Here is a 15,681-nt window from a genome sequence, read left to right on the forward strand (position 1 = left end):
ACCCAACCACAGGTGGCCTCATTTTCTTTGATAATAATCTCTCAGTTATTGTTGCCTATGCATCGCTCTCTGCATGCCTGGCTGTATCATTAACTCTTGTTCTGAATCCAAGGAGAAGCTGGATAATTGATCTCCTTCTGAGCTGTCTGCCCCACTCTCCTCCTCCCTGTCACTCATGTCTTCTTTGTCAGAGGAGCCCTCATCAGCAGATTCCACTGGGGGCAAAACAGGCCTGCAGCATGTGGATGTCTCTCCCACATCCACAGTCCTTGGGGCAGAAGATGGGCCAGAGCTAACCACCACAATTGCTAACGCGATAAAATGAAAACATATTGTATAAATCTCACTACCAAACTCTCCCTGATTGCTAAAACTCTCAGTTGTAGTTCTTGTCCCTTTAAGAATACCCAAGCTTATTTCAATAGTTGCTGAAGAAATATCCATAAAACTAGGTGTGGGCTAGTGCCGGGACTGGGGGGAGGGGCACGCAGTGGGGTAACAAAAATAGAGCTGCATCCCATAACACCCAATTTGCACTGAAAGTTGTTGAAAGAAAATGCATAAGCCATGCCCACAGTGTGCTAGTAAAATTTTTCGTAGCTCTTCACTGCATAAAACGCTGTTAGCTGCATTCTTCCATCTATGTCTGATATTCAGGTTGTAAAGACCAAAGAATCAATGTGCTTGGTGTGTGGTTATCAAGGAATGAAGAAATAAATGGACACAAATGTGCTGGGCATGTTTTGACTTTTAAGGAACATTTCTTTTCTTTTTTCATTTATTGCTTATTTATTATGTAAAATATTATTGCTACTATTCAGAAGAGCTCCTGGCTATTTATAATTAATAAAAAGATGGTAAAATAACTGTTGTGGCTGGCTCTGGGCCAGTTCCCGCTCCGAGGACTGTGGGTGTTGGTTTGGGAGAATCCTCACATTCTCAGAGACCGGTTTTACTGCCAACAGCTTCGGACAGTGAAGATTCTGTGTCAAGGGCAGACTCTGGGAGTGAAGCAGGATCGGATGATGAGGTAGTTACAGGCAGCCCATTAGCTAATTACCCCATTAGTGAGTCATCATCATTAGACTTGGAGGAAGAGGGATTCATAGATGCTCGCAGGCGCAGGTTTATGACGAGAAGGGAACAACTGCGCAAGTATTATAGAAGTTAAGGGAGAACAACTGTGGCTGGGGCAATTAGGCTAATGGGGCTGCTGATAAATTGCCAGCGTCGCTGAGAGCGTGCGTGGGAGATTGTCCATTTGGTGAGAGATGAGTGCTATTTTATTTTGGACTGCTCAAGGATTTGCAAAGACTATTTGAATATTTCATAGTTAAGTACAGTTTGTGGATTTTTGAAGGAGGGTAGCTGTGACGTCTTCACAGCTGCCTTTATCTGCTCCGCTTTTGTTTTTGCTTTTCACAGCATTCCAGGCTTGTGGCTTGTGGGAGAGCACTTTGGCTGATTAAAATGGGTGTTTACAATATTTTTATTTTGATAAGCTGATTCTTTGTTTACTTTACAACAGTGTGTGTGTTTGAATTTACACTTCGGACTGAATTGGGGCTCGTAACGTGAAGCCCGGCATAACAATAATGAAACAAATGAATTATAATTTAATTTAAAATGATCATAATAAACAAGTGAAACTGACAGAGACACATTTATGAACAAAAGCAGTAGAGGCTATAGATATGAAAGTGAGAAATTATTTCTTATGGCACTGGAAGCTAGCCAAAGTCAGCAATAACCAATCTTACATGGGAAGGATGTTACAAAACAAGAATGCTACACAGAAAATACTGGCTCTGGACTGCCATATAATGCATCAGAGTAATGTATCATCTGTGAAGTAGAATATCAAGGAAGGACTCCTCAACAGACAATAGTGTTTAGGACAGTACATACTCAGAGAGATCCTCCCTCAAACGCTATGATTGTCAAGCTTAGAAAGCCAATCAATTTGTCTACATGAGTTGCAGCCAGAACCATGACAGCTATGAATGTGAATCTTGTAATAACTCATAAGAAATTACTCTTCCAAAATTCTGAGATGCATTATATCAAGGTATTTTGTTAACCAGGGAAAAAATGGAATTCCTGAAGAACATTCATTATCTTGACCATAAATTTGATTAATTTTAAAGGAAGAAGCTTCTCAAAAATTAAAGTATGATAATCTAGAAATATACAGTATGAATGTCATTTGTACAGATGCCAATAGCCATTAATCAAATTAATTAATCCTGGGCAAAAAGATTAACTGAAAATTGTATTACCAGTTTTTACATGTAAAAAATGTATCTGCATTTGACAAGAAATATGAAATGTTCTCTGATTTGTCTAAAATATACTTCTAGCACTTCATGTGTTTTATAGTATTAATATTTTAAATGATGACCAAAATGCTGTGTAATTTATTATAGAGAACAAAAAAGTTTTATTTCTTTCAGTTTTTTGTTCCTAAACTGGGCATTTTTGCTTTACCGCAAAATATGAATTATAATGTATCTTTTAATTGTCATAATTCTTATACTAATACATGAAAGTTCTACCAAACATCCCATTTTGGTTTTGTTTAAATTGTCTTTAACAGTTTTATTTATCTTTTGTCGTTCACATTTGCAAAACTTTGAGTGTGGAGTAAGAAGCAGATCGCTTGTTTCATTTTATATTTGAATGAAGGCTATTCAGTTACACTCAAATAATAAGTAATGTGAATATATCATAATTATCATAGTTATTTTTTGTTGAATGAAAGAAAATAATTTAATATCAAATTAATATGTAATATTGGTTTAATGAGAAGAACCAACCCTAAATGCTAATGTTTTGGTTTGCTGCCAAAATCTGTCATAATTTCTATTCTCAATTAGTCCGAAGTGACATGAGTCTATTGCACTAATGTCCATTGGGTCAACAATAAAATTATAAATATTGCATAAGGTGCATGAATAAGATTACCTTGTAAGTTATTATTCCCACTATTCATGGATGCATTATGCATACAATCACTGTTTATGGCATGCCATTGAGAAATATTGGAAATACAACTGGCTTAGAGCAAACATGCATTTTTAGAAGGTTCAAAATCTGAAATGCATGGTAATTCATGTTAAATATTATTTAATGGCAGCACCTGAGCTAGTTTGTGGAACATTGCTGAATCAAAAAAGAAAAGAAACCCAGTGTAACAAATCCCTGATGCAATGTGAGTTCCTCCTGGTTCAGATCAGTCTGGGCAAATTGGTAGTGACCTGCTGGTGATGTCATTATAATGTCACAGAATCGGTTTAGTTGGTGCTGGTCCGTGGGTACCACCATTGTTTTGGGGAAAACTTTTATTTTATTTTTCTTCTGAGCATTAGCAGAAATCAAATTTCTAGCATTGTACATGTGTTGCCAGGTTTTCAGGGAGGGGTTGTGCTTGGGGAATTTTTTGGTACTGTGTGGCCATGGAGTGCAGGAGGAAGTGAACCGGCACCAAGGTAAGTTAGAACCCATCCCTGACCTGATCCAGCCTTCAACTGGCGAGCATTGTTGACTGATGTATAGTTTTGAAGACTAAATGCTTACTTCTATGCAGATGATGTCCACATTGCTAACTACATCTTGGCAAGTGAAGCATCCAGATCCACACACCAGATCCACACAAAAAATATATTAGCTGTCTCGATCATAGGTGATGCTAGAAACTCGGATACCGTTTACGGCTGCTATATCCTTTATGTTGTTTTTCTGGTGTGTGCTGAATTATCCTTTGAAATTCCAGCTATTCTGGGAACCCATCTATGGATGGCTGTGAAGCATTTGGAAAATTAAAAAGCTGCCAGAACTGAATCTGGCTGCTAACTCTCCGGGGGCCATTGGAAAAGAAAAGTACTCCAGAGAACATTTTGCCCAAGGCTCTTACAACTTCAATCCAGCTCTCATCCCCCTAGCTTTGCTTTATAACAAAAGATAGATGTATTTTTCATTAGTTTAAATATTTTGATTAAAAGCTATGTGCATCATTGATTCCCTTGTTAAATATTTTATTAGAAGACATCACTTTGGACATTCATGACAGCTTGTGTTTTACTAGCCTCTTTTCAAAGCATATTTCTTTGGAATGACTGGCAGGCTAAGACCTACTTACCTGCACTTTATGTATGTTACGGCTAAACAATGTAGTTCTGACTACACTAAGAGGTAGCGCTAAATTTACCCCAAGCCATTACTCCTTTTACTTTTCTTTTTTTCATGCAACATAGGAACATAGGAACCTGTTCAGTGCCAGAGAAGTGGATAGCTTCCATGGCACTTTTGGAATCTAGAAGAGGAACATTATTTTAAAAGGCATCATTTTCAAGTGACAGTTGAAATTTGAACTGACGTTTCAATTAACCATTAAATCTACTTTTGGGAATGAGAAAACAAAGCATGCATCTTCTAATTTCTTCTAATTTGGAAAAAATGCAAAAAAGGGCAACTAAAATGATCAGAGGACAGGAAACAAAAAGATATGAAGAACAATTGCAGGATTTGGGTTTGGCTAGACTAGAGAAAAGAAGGACTGGGAGACATGACAACGGTAATCCAGTATTTGAGAGGTTGTCACAAAGAGGGGGTCAAGGACTGTTCCATCTGTCCATCCATTACTATGGGTGGGGAAATTTTAGCCCGTCACAGAGAGTCCGCAACTTGGGAGTCCTCCTAGACACACAGCTGAGGCTGGAGCAACACCTCTCAGCTGTGGCTAAGAGGACTTTTGCACAGGTTCACCTTGTGCGCCAGTTGTGGCCCTATTTGGATAAGGAGTCTCTTTTCATAGTCACTCACACCCTCATCACATCGAGGTTTGATTACTGCAATGCACTCTATTTGGGGCTACCCTTAAAAAACATTTGGAGACTTCAATTAATCTGGAATATAGCCGCTCAAGCTGTTATGGTATTCCCAGACACCCTTATAACTCTATCTCTGCGCTGGCTTCTGATCTATTTTTTGGATGCAATTTAAGGTGTTGGTTATCATCTATAAAGTCCTGCATGGCTTAGGACCAGATTATTTACCTGACCATCTTCTGCCTCACATTATTATTATTATTATTATTATTATTATTATTATTATTATTATTATTATTTATTGGATTTGTATGCCGCCCCTCTCCGCAGACTCAGGGCGGCTAACAACAGTGGTAAAACAACATGAACAATCCAATTAATAAAAACAACTAAGAAACCCTTATTATAAAAAACCAAACATACACACAAACATACCATGCATAACTTGTAATAGCCTAGGGGGAAAGAATAACTTAACTCCCCCATGCTTGGCGACAAAGGTGGGTCTTAAGTAATTTGCAAAAGACAAGGAGGGTGGGGGCCGTTCTAATCTCTGGGGGGAGTTGGTTCCAGAGGGCCGGGGTCGCCACAGAGAAGGCTCTTCCCCTGGGGCCCGCCAAACGACATTGTCCCAGTGACTGATTAGATTTCACAGAGTCAGCTTCTCTGGGTCTCATCAGCCAAGCAATGCTGACTGGCGGGACTTTGGGGAAGGGCCTTCTCTGTAGCAGCTCCGGTCCTCTGGAATCAACTCCCCCCAGAGATTCACACCACCCCCACCTCCTGGCCTTCCAAAAGGCTTTAAAATCATGGCTGTGCTGGCATGGCTGGGGCTGTTGAGCGATAACACTTTGCTCTGGCCACTAATATGAATGAAAGCTGAATGAATGTTTTCTAATATTATAGTTTTAACTTTTGTACCCGGTTTTATTGTTGTGCACCATCCTGAACCTGTTACGAGAGGGGTGGCTTATAAATCTAAACAAACAAACAAACTTATTTTCCAAAGCACCAGAGGGTAGGACAAAAAACAATGGGTTGAAAATAATCAAAGAGAGAAACAACTGTTAGGAGAAACTTCCTGACAGTGAAAACAATTAACCAGTAGAACTGCTTGGTATAAGAAACTGCAAGTGCTTCATCTCTGGAGATTTTTAAGAAGAGACTGGACAATCACTTGATTTAAATGGTATAGGATCTCCTGCTTGAGCCCCTGCTCATGTCAATCCTTTTCTCTATACTAGCCAAACCCAAATTCCAGATTGCTTCTGAAGTTATTGAAGACTGTTGGGTCTAAAATTGAATGCTGGGATAGCCCACTACTTTTCTCAATTTGAACGCAGTTTTGTTGAGGACTACATGTTGAGAATGGTTTGACAGCCAGTTACAAATTTATTTGGTGATGATGTTGTTTATCCCACATTTTTCTAGCTGACCAAGGGCAATGTTGTGATCTACTTTATTATATTTCATTACTGAAATCGAAGTACAGTGTTCCCTCGATTTTTGCGAGGGATGCGTTCCGAGACCTCCCGCGAAAGTCGAATTTCCGCGAAGTAGAGATGTGGAAGTAAATACACTATTTTTGGCTATGAACAGTGTCACAAGCCTTCCCTTAACACCTTAAACCCCTAAATTGCAATTTCCCATTCCCTTAGCAACCATTTAGATTATTACTCACCATGTTTATTTATTAAAGTTTATTTTAAAAAATGTTTTTTAAAGGCAGACAAAAGTTTGGCAATGACATATGATGTCATCAGGCAGGAAAAACTGTAGTATAGAGGAAAAAACCGCAAAGTATTTTTTAATTAATATTTTTGAAAAACCGTGGTATAGATGTTCCGCGAACCCACAAAAATCGAGGGAACACTGTATATTATATCCACAATAAGAGCCGGGGTGGCGCAGCAGGTAGAGTGCTGTACTGCAGGCCACTGAAGCTAGACTTGTAGATCTGCAGGTCAGCGGTTCAAAGCTCAAGGTTGACTTAGCCTTCCATCTTTCCGAGGTGGGTAAAATGAGGACCCGGATTGTGGGGGCAATAGCCTAGCTCTGTTTAAGAAAAGTGCTATTGCTTAACATGTTGTAAGCCACCCTGAGTCTAAGGAGAAGGGCGGCATAAAAATCGAATAAATAAATAAATAAATAAATAAATAAATAAATAAATAAATAAATAAATAAATAAATAAATAAATAAATAAATAAATAAATAAATAAATAAATAAATAAATAAATAAATAAATAAATAAATAAATAAATAAATAAATAAATAAATAAATAAATTTCATTGATCCACTAATTTAGTGACTTTGTCAAATAATAAAATAAGATTGGCATGATTTATTTTTTAACCTAGGTTGACTACTGGTTATTTATTTTCTGAGGACTGATTTATTTTCTGCAACTGTTCTTCATATATTTTAGTCTCCTGGTCTTTAACCATCTTAGATGCTCTTCTTTACACTTTTACAATTTACACATATTCTTCATTTTTTGGTAATTGGTGGCCAAAACTGGATGCAGTATTCCAGGTGACCTAAGGCTTTATATGGTGGTATCAATACTTCATATGATTTTGATTTATGCCTCTGTTTATACTAACATGAGTTTATTACATCAAATGTATTATTTAGCTAATATGGGAAGAAGCTTGTAAATAATGACTTACTAAAAAGAGAATGAAGATTTTGTTACAATAAAGGGCCATTCACTGTGGATTACCTGTCTTATCTCTACTTTTCCATATTCTCTTGTGTAAACTAATTTTCTTTGAAGGAATGGAACCTTTTTCTTCCACATTCAATTCAACATAAAATAAAATGTCTGCTTAAGGGCATATAATTTATTTATTTTATTTATTTATTTGTTTATTCATTTGTCCAAAACATAAATACATAGGAAGAAAAATAGACATGTGATAATATAAAAGAGGGTGAAAGTGAACTTAGAGAAGAGGATATATGAAAGGAAGAGAATATATAAGATAGGTGAAAGAAAGGAAAGACAATTGGACAGGGGACGAAAGGCATACCAGTGCACTTATGTACGCCCCTTACTGGCCTCTTAGGAACCTGGAGAGGTCAATCGTGGAGAGTCTAAGGGAGAAGTGTTGGGGCTTAGGGGTTGACACAATTGAGTCCGGTAATGAGTTCCATGCTTCGATAACTCAATTGTTGAAATCATATATTTTACAGTCAAGTTTGGCGCAGTTCGTATTAAGTTTGAATCTGTTGCGTGCTCTTGTGTTATTGCGGTTGAAGCTGAAGTAGTCATTGACTGGTAAGACATTGCAGCATATGATCTTGTGGGCAATACTCAGATAGTGTTTTAGGCATCGTAGTTCTAGGCTTTCTGGGCCTAGGATTGTTAGTCTATAATGTTTAGATATTTTAGCAATAGGTATAAAGCAGCCATTTGAAACTGTTGAAAAATTGATAAGCTGAAAATAAATGGTTTCCATTGAGTATCTATGTTAGGTGTGTCAAATTCGTGGCCTGTAAGCCAGATGCATCATGCACCAGCCATGCCCACCTGCCCACACCTAGTTTAGGAAAGAGGGGAAAAGTATTGATACAACACATGATGACAACATGTCATAGTGAGTTTGATACCCAGATCTATGTGAGATCCCAACAATTACATTTTCCTAGACTTGTTAACTAAACAGAGTTAAATTTAAATTGTACCTAAATAAGAAATGACCAAAAATTTAAAATTTATTTTTAAAAATCTCTTGAATATTATTATTATTATTATTATTATTATTATTATTATTATTATTATTATTATTATTATTATTATTATTAAAAATAAGATTTGTATGCCGCCCCTCTCCGCAGACTCGGGGCGGCTCACAGCAGTGACAAAAACAATATACATTGACAAATCTAATAATTCAAAATCTAAAATAGCAATTGTACATTTAAAAATCTAAAAGCAAAGAACCCCAATATAAAAAACATACATACAATCATATCATGCACTAAAACTACATAGGCAGGGGGAGATGTCTCAGTTCCCCCATGCTTGATGACAGAGGTGGGTTTTAAGGAGTTTACGAAAGGCAAGGAGGTAGGGGCAGTTCTAATCTCTGGAGGGAGCTGATTCCAGAGGGTCGGGGCCACCACAGAGAAGGCTCTTCCCCGGGTCCCACCAGACGACATTGTTTAGTCAACAGGACCCAGAGAAGACCAACTCTATGGGACCTGGGATTCGTGCAGCAGAAGGCGGTCTCGGAGATATCCTTCTATTTCTTTTTAAAGGAATTCTGTTTTTGCATTAATCTCAGCTGTTTCTCCTTTTACATGGCATCAAAATGTTGGCCTAAGAAATTCTGGAAGCTTACCAGGTTTTCAGTGAAACAGCTATTTTGCATATTGAAACATTGGCAGAAAAGGTAAGCCAAATTTATCACTAGTTAAAATGCAGAGTCTGCAGAGTCCTTTTGTTGCTCAGTTTCTGAGAGATTCAAAACCTATGCTTGCATAGCAGCAAATCAGCAGCAGATGTGAAAGGCACAGAGCCCTAGCTTAAATAATGGAAAATAAATACAGGGAGCATGCTGAAGTCAAATGATTGGCAGTTCAGCTACCACAAATCAATGAAACACTGTACTGCAAACTGTTAACTATGAGACAACTATGTGGCTTTTGAGAATACATAATGTTCAGCTTCCTCATATATCTGGTTTCCTTTCTTACAAGCGAGCTTCAACTTTGATTTGTCATCAACAAAGAAGCAACTTTGTAGTATACTGTAAATTTTTTATCCTTTACTGTTTTACAAAAGATTCTAGAAAATAGAATGCCCATTTCTTCTCACTTCTGGAAGGCAAAATTATGCCAAACATTGGAGTGCTTCCCTACATTAATTAAATCTTCATTAAAAAAATTGCTTACCATCAAAATATATAGAAATTAAAATATTTGGCCTAGAAAATTTTTATCATAGCTAATTGTGGAAATAAATTTGAGTTGTTTTTCATTTTCAAAACAACAAACAACATTTAGACAAACATTAAGAAACACCTAAAACTCTCACTTAGCTTTGTAAATATTTCAAATGAGGATATTCTTGAGTCTTTTTTGTATTTCTTGGGAGAAAAATGCTACACACATAAACAATTATTTTCTTGGAAAGGTTTTATTAATCTTACTATAGTTCTCTGACTTCAGATAATTATACTTTCTTCAAAAGTTGAATTTTCCTTATGTATTTCCTGGACTAACCGTAGAATCATGTAATGCTTTAACCAACATTTTAACTAGTAAGTACAACTTCATTCAACTGCTCAACAGAAAGCAAATTGCAGAAATAATCTCGAACAATAGGAACAACGATAACAGTTAATTATTATTATTTATTATTATTATTATTTATTGGATTTGTATGCCACCCCTCTCCAGAGACTCGGGTCGGCTAACAGCAATAATAAGACAGCATATAATAATAATCCAATACTAAAAACAATTAAAAACCCATTATAATAAAAAACCAAACAGACATACAGACATACCATGCATAAAATTGTAAAGGCCTAGGGGGAAAGGGTATCTCAATTCCCCCATGCCTGGCGGCAGAGGTGGGTTTTAAGTAGCTTACGAAAGGCAAGGAGGGTGGGGGCAATTCTAATCTCTGGGAGGAGTTGGTTCCAGAGGGCTGGGGCCACCACAGAGAAGGCTCTTCCCCTGGGTCCCACCAAGCGGCATTGTTTAGTTGATGGGACCCGGAGAAGACCCACTCTGTGGGACCTAACTGGTCGCTGGGATTCGTGCAGCAGAAGACGGTCCTGGAGATAATCTGGTCCGGTGCCATGAAGGGCTTTATAGGTCATAATCAACACTTTGAATTGTGACCGGAAACTGATCGGCAACCAATGCAGACTGCGGAGTGTTGGTGTAATATGGGCTTATTTGGAAAAGCCCATGATTGCTCTCGCAGCTGCATTCTGCATGATCTGAAGTTTCCGAACACTTTTCAAAGGTAGCCCCATGCAGTGGTAGTCAAAGAAAAACACTTGTAAAGTGAGTTTCTTTTTCTCTACCCATGAAATTTCACAACTAATAACCTGAAGGAAGAGAAAATTGTCTATCCAAAGGCTTGCCTACTTGATTGACCTCTTGCAACCTCAGTCTACCTGTTGTGGCTAGGGCAATGGCAAAATGCTCTATCAATATTCATATTTGTCAGACACTGTCAGACAATGGCTGGCATGGGATATTGTCATTTTATGTCATTTATTGCCAGCTCATGCAGACAATAATATACAGTAGACCAGTGTTTCCCAACCTTGGCAGCTTGAACATATTTGGACTTCAACTCCCAGAATTCCCCAGCCAGCAAATGCTGGCTGGGGAATTCTGGGAGTTGAAGTCCAGATATCTTCAAGTTGCCAAGGTTGGGAAACACTGCAGTAGACCATAAAAAAAAGGAAAGCAGTTTGTATTCTAGACCGGGCTCAGTTTGCATTTTGAATTGGATCAGAACACTTAAAACATTTCATTTCCATTTAATTAAGTTCATGCACACAATTATTCTCTTCCTCCATTACAATTTGGAACTAACCTTTTGGAGATTTTTCAATGGCTCCATATCACTATGTAGCTGTTAGGTAGAATACAGTGATACCTCATCTTACAAACTTAATTGGTTCCAGGACGAGGTTCTTAAGGTGAAAAGTTTGTAAGATGAAACAATGTTTCCCATAGGAATCAATGGAAAAGCGATTAATGCGTGCAAGCCCAAAATTCACCCCTTTTGCCAGCCGAAGCGCCCGTTTTTGCACTGCTGAGATTCCCCTGAGGCTCCCCTCCATGGGAAACCCCACCTCCGGACTTCTGTGTTTTTGCAATGCTGCAGGGGAATCCCAGCATCGCCAAAACAAGTGCTTTGCTGGCAACGGAAGTCCGGAGGTGGGGTTTCCCAGCGAAGGGAGCATCAGTGAAATAGCAGCATCGCAAAAACACCGAAGTCCTCGGATTTCCCATGGGGGAATCCAAGGAGCGCAAAAACGGGTGCTTTGCTGGCAACAGAAGTCCGGACGCGGGGCATCCCAGCGGCAGCGGTGGGTTTGTAAGGTGAAAATCGTATGTAAGTTTAAACCCTGGGTTTGTATCTTGAAAAGTTTGTATGACGAGGCGTTTGTAAGACGAGGTATCACTGTATATGGAATTTCTTTCGAAAGAATGGTTTTTCAGATATTAAGCCACAAGCATAAATAATTTTGATTCAATTAACTGCAGTTCTGTTCTTTGGTGGGGGAAAATGGTTGCTAATTCATTATAATGAACTGATCATGTATTTGTAAAAAATATTTTTAAAATCAAAGATAAAAGTGATCTGGCAGTCTGGCTTAAATTAATACAGTGTGTCTCCAAGCAATGTTAAACTGTCACTCTTAGGATTTTTCATTATTCACTTTAATGACTTGGACTGCTAAAAGTTATATTTAAGCAACAGTTGGAGAACAACAGGCTGTCTGGCCTTGCAGGAAAACAAAACCATAGGATAAGGAAAATCTTGGAAGGAATGAGGTGTTAGTGAAAGAGTTTCTCCTCTTCCAGCTGGGGCTTTTACTGCAGGCTAGATGACACTGTTGACTTCCTGTCCTCTGGTAGAGAATAATTAAGAAACAATTTCCCAAGTCTCTCAGCAGTTACAAATTCCAGGACTGGTGAGATCATTCAAGTCAAAGTTCAATAAGAGTATTTCCTTTCCATTTAGTCTTTGTCTTGGTTGGGCAATGAGACTTTTTTCTCTCTTCTGTATTATGCTTGGGGATTCTGTTTACTTCTTCTTTCCAATATCCTGTTTACACTGAGAATATTTATGGCATTTTAAGAATTAGAGTTCTGTCAGCATAGTCCACATATGGACACAGATAATAGATGATTTCATGGAGACTTGGAAAAGAATGCATACATGTTCATATGGCAATAGAAGTACAAAAACAATAAAAGAAAGTTTGCACAACATGTGAAGTGAATGAGGGAGTATTTCAACCAATTCAATCAAAATAAAGCTGAAATGGCCCTTGGAGGTGTTCTAGTCCAGGGGCCAGCAAAGCACGGCTCACAAGCCCCATTATTATTATTATTATTATTATTATTATTATTATTATTATTATTATTATTAATTGGATTTGTATGCCGCCCCTCTCCGCAGACTCGGGGTGGCTAACAACAATGATAAAAAACAGCATGTAACAATCCAATTAATAAAACAACTAAAACCCCTTATAGTAAGACCAAACATACACACAAACATACCATGCATAACTTGTAATGGCCTAGGGGGAAAGAATAGCTTAACTCCCCCATGCTTGGCGATAAAGGTGGGCCTTGAGTAATTTGCGAAAGACAAGGAGGGTGGGGGCTGTTCTAATCTCTGGGGGGGAGTTGATTCCAGAGGGCCGTGGCCGCCACAGAGAAGGCTCTTCCCCTGGAGCCCGCCAAACGACATTGTTTGGTCGATGGGACCCAGAGAAGGCCAACTCTGTGGGACCTTATCATCTGCTGGGATTCGTGTGGTAGAAGGCGGTTCCGGATGTATTCTGGCCCAATGCCATGTAGGGCTTTAAAGGTCATTACCAACACTTTGAATTGTGACCGGAAACCAATCGGCAGCCAGTGCCGGCCATGGAGTGTTGCAGAAACATGGGCATGATCTGAAGTTTCCGAACACTTTTCAAAGTGTGGCTCTTTGGTTCCCTAGGATGTGGCTCTTTCATGTGTGGGCGCCCATGTGGTATTTTCAAGCCCAGTTTAGGAACTGCTTGGTGAAATACCTTGCAACTGCTTGATTCACCTTGAAAATCAAGCTGAAAATACATCAGAGTTTAACTGATTCAGAGCCTCGAGGTCTCAGGGGATTCCATTGAGACAGGATTGACATGATAAAACCAGTCGTTCACTTCCATCTGCATGAGAAAGCATGGCTCCGGCAGAATAAATTTTCTTTAGAATGCTAACTCTGAAGGAAAGCAAGGGAAAAAATAGCTTCATTGCATTACGCCTTCCAGGGACGCTTTGAGGTCACCAATTGGGAATAGTGACCCACAGCAAGTGGATTGGTTGGCGCGGGTTTCGAACATTTCCTTGTGCTACAGAAGTCTGAATCCCTGGGAAATAGTGCCTCACAGGATCAACCTTGGAATTGAAGTGGAGATTTAAGTTGCGATTACCCAAAATGTGTCCCTTGGGCTGAAAGTCCAGGTTTGTTTGCTTAGAATTGACTTCCATAGGGGAGCAGCAGCCTTCACTCTCTGCGTTGATACTTGCCTATTTCCCTTCCCCTCCCCCCACTCTGTTTTTTCTGGGAACTAAGCATGAATGTGCTTAGTAAGCAATTAAGTCCTGGAAGTTTAATTTGATGAAATCTACTGGAAATGTTGCTGCCTGGATTGATTGATTGATTGATTGATTGATCAATGATTTGATTTGATTTGATTTGATTTGATTTGATTTGATTTGATTTGATTTGATTTGATTTGATTTGATTTGATTTGATTTGATTTGATTTGATTTGATTTGATTTGATTTGATTTGATTTGATTTGATTTGATTTGATTTGATTTGATTTGATTTGATTTGATTTGATTTGATTTGATTTGATTTGATTTGATTTGATTTGATTTGATTTGATTTGATTTGATTTGATTTGATTTGATTTGATTTGATTTGATTTGTATGCCGCCCCTCTCCGGAGACTCGGGGCGGCTAACAGCAATAACAAAACAGCATATAATAATAATCTAATACTAAAAACAGTTAAAAAACCCATTATTATAAAAACCAAACATACATATAGACATACCATGCATAAAATTGTAAAGGCCTAGAGCGAAAGTGTATCTCAATTCCCCCATGCCTGGTTGCAGAGGTGGGTTTTAAGCAGCTTACGAAAGGCAAGGAGGGTGGGGGCAATTCTAATCTCTGTGGAGAGTTGGTTCCAGAGGGCCGGGGCTGCCACAGACAAGGCTCTTCCCCTGGGTCCCGCCAAGTGACATTGTTTAGTTGACGGGACCCGGAGAAGACCCACTCTGTGGGACCTAACTGGTCACTGGGATTCGTGCAGCAGAAGGCGGTCCCTGAGATAATGTGGTCCGGTGCCATGAAGGGCTTTATAGGTCATAACCAACACTTTGAATTGTGACCAGAAACTGATCAGCAACCAATGCAGACTGCGGAGTGTTGGTGTAACATGGGCATACCTGGGAAGCCCATGATTGCTCTTGCAGCTGCATTCTGCACGATCTGAAGTTACTATTTCCTGACTTTAGTTGATGTGATTTGACTTCTTGTGAAATTATTTTTCTCACTTTACCTGATATACTGTCTAGCCAGATTCTCCAGAAACAGATTTGCTACTGCTTCATTTCCCCATCACCCCTAGGCACCTGGAGGAAAGGATAACACTTTGTAACATTCTGTGCTTGTCATTTTTTTAATTTTTGTTTTCAGTTGTAAATGTACAAGCTATATCTGTAAAATTTTCTGGACTCTGGAATATAGTAAAATAACTTTCTTTTACCTCTGGGTCATTCTCTTTTACTATTTTATATCAGTCATAAAATTATTTATAACAGCTTTAAAAGTTTATTATTTGTCATATTAATTGAAAAAAACTGGGTCTCATTTATACACTAATTATGCGTTTATGAAATTAAGAATACAGTACACTATGGATATCAACATCTGCTAAAACATATTATTGCAACAAAAGAGACTGAGAGATAAGTCCATTTAAATAAATGATGATTTGTAAATGTGTCACTGAGTTTAGTAATGTTTGTTCAGTATTATTTATACATGTTTTTTTTAATAGAATTTTTTTATTTACACATATAACAAAC

Source organism: Erythrolamprus reginae, chromosome 7, assembly GCF_031021105.1.
Source record: "Erythrolamprus reginae isolate rEryReg1 chromosome 7, rEryReg1.hap1, whole genome shotgun sequence".
NCBI classification, from domain to species: domain Eukaryota; kingdom Metazoa; phylum Chordata; class Lepidosauria; order Squamata; family Dipsadidae; genus Erythrolamprus; species Erythrolamprus reginae.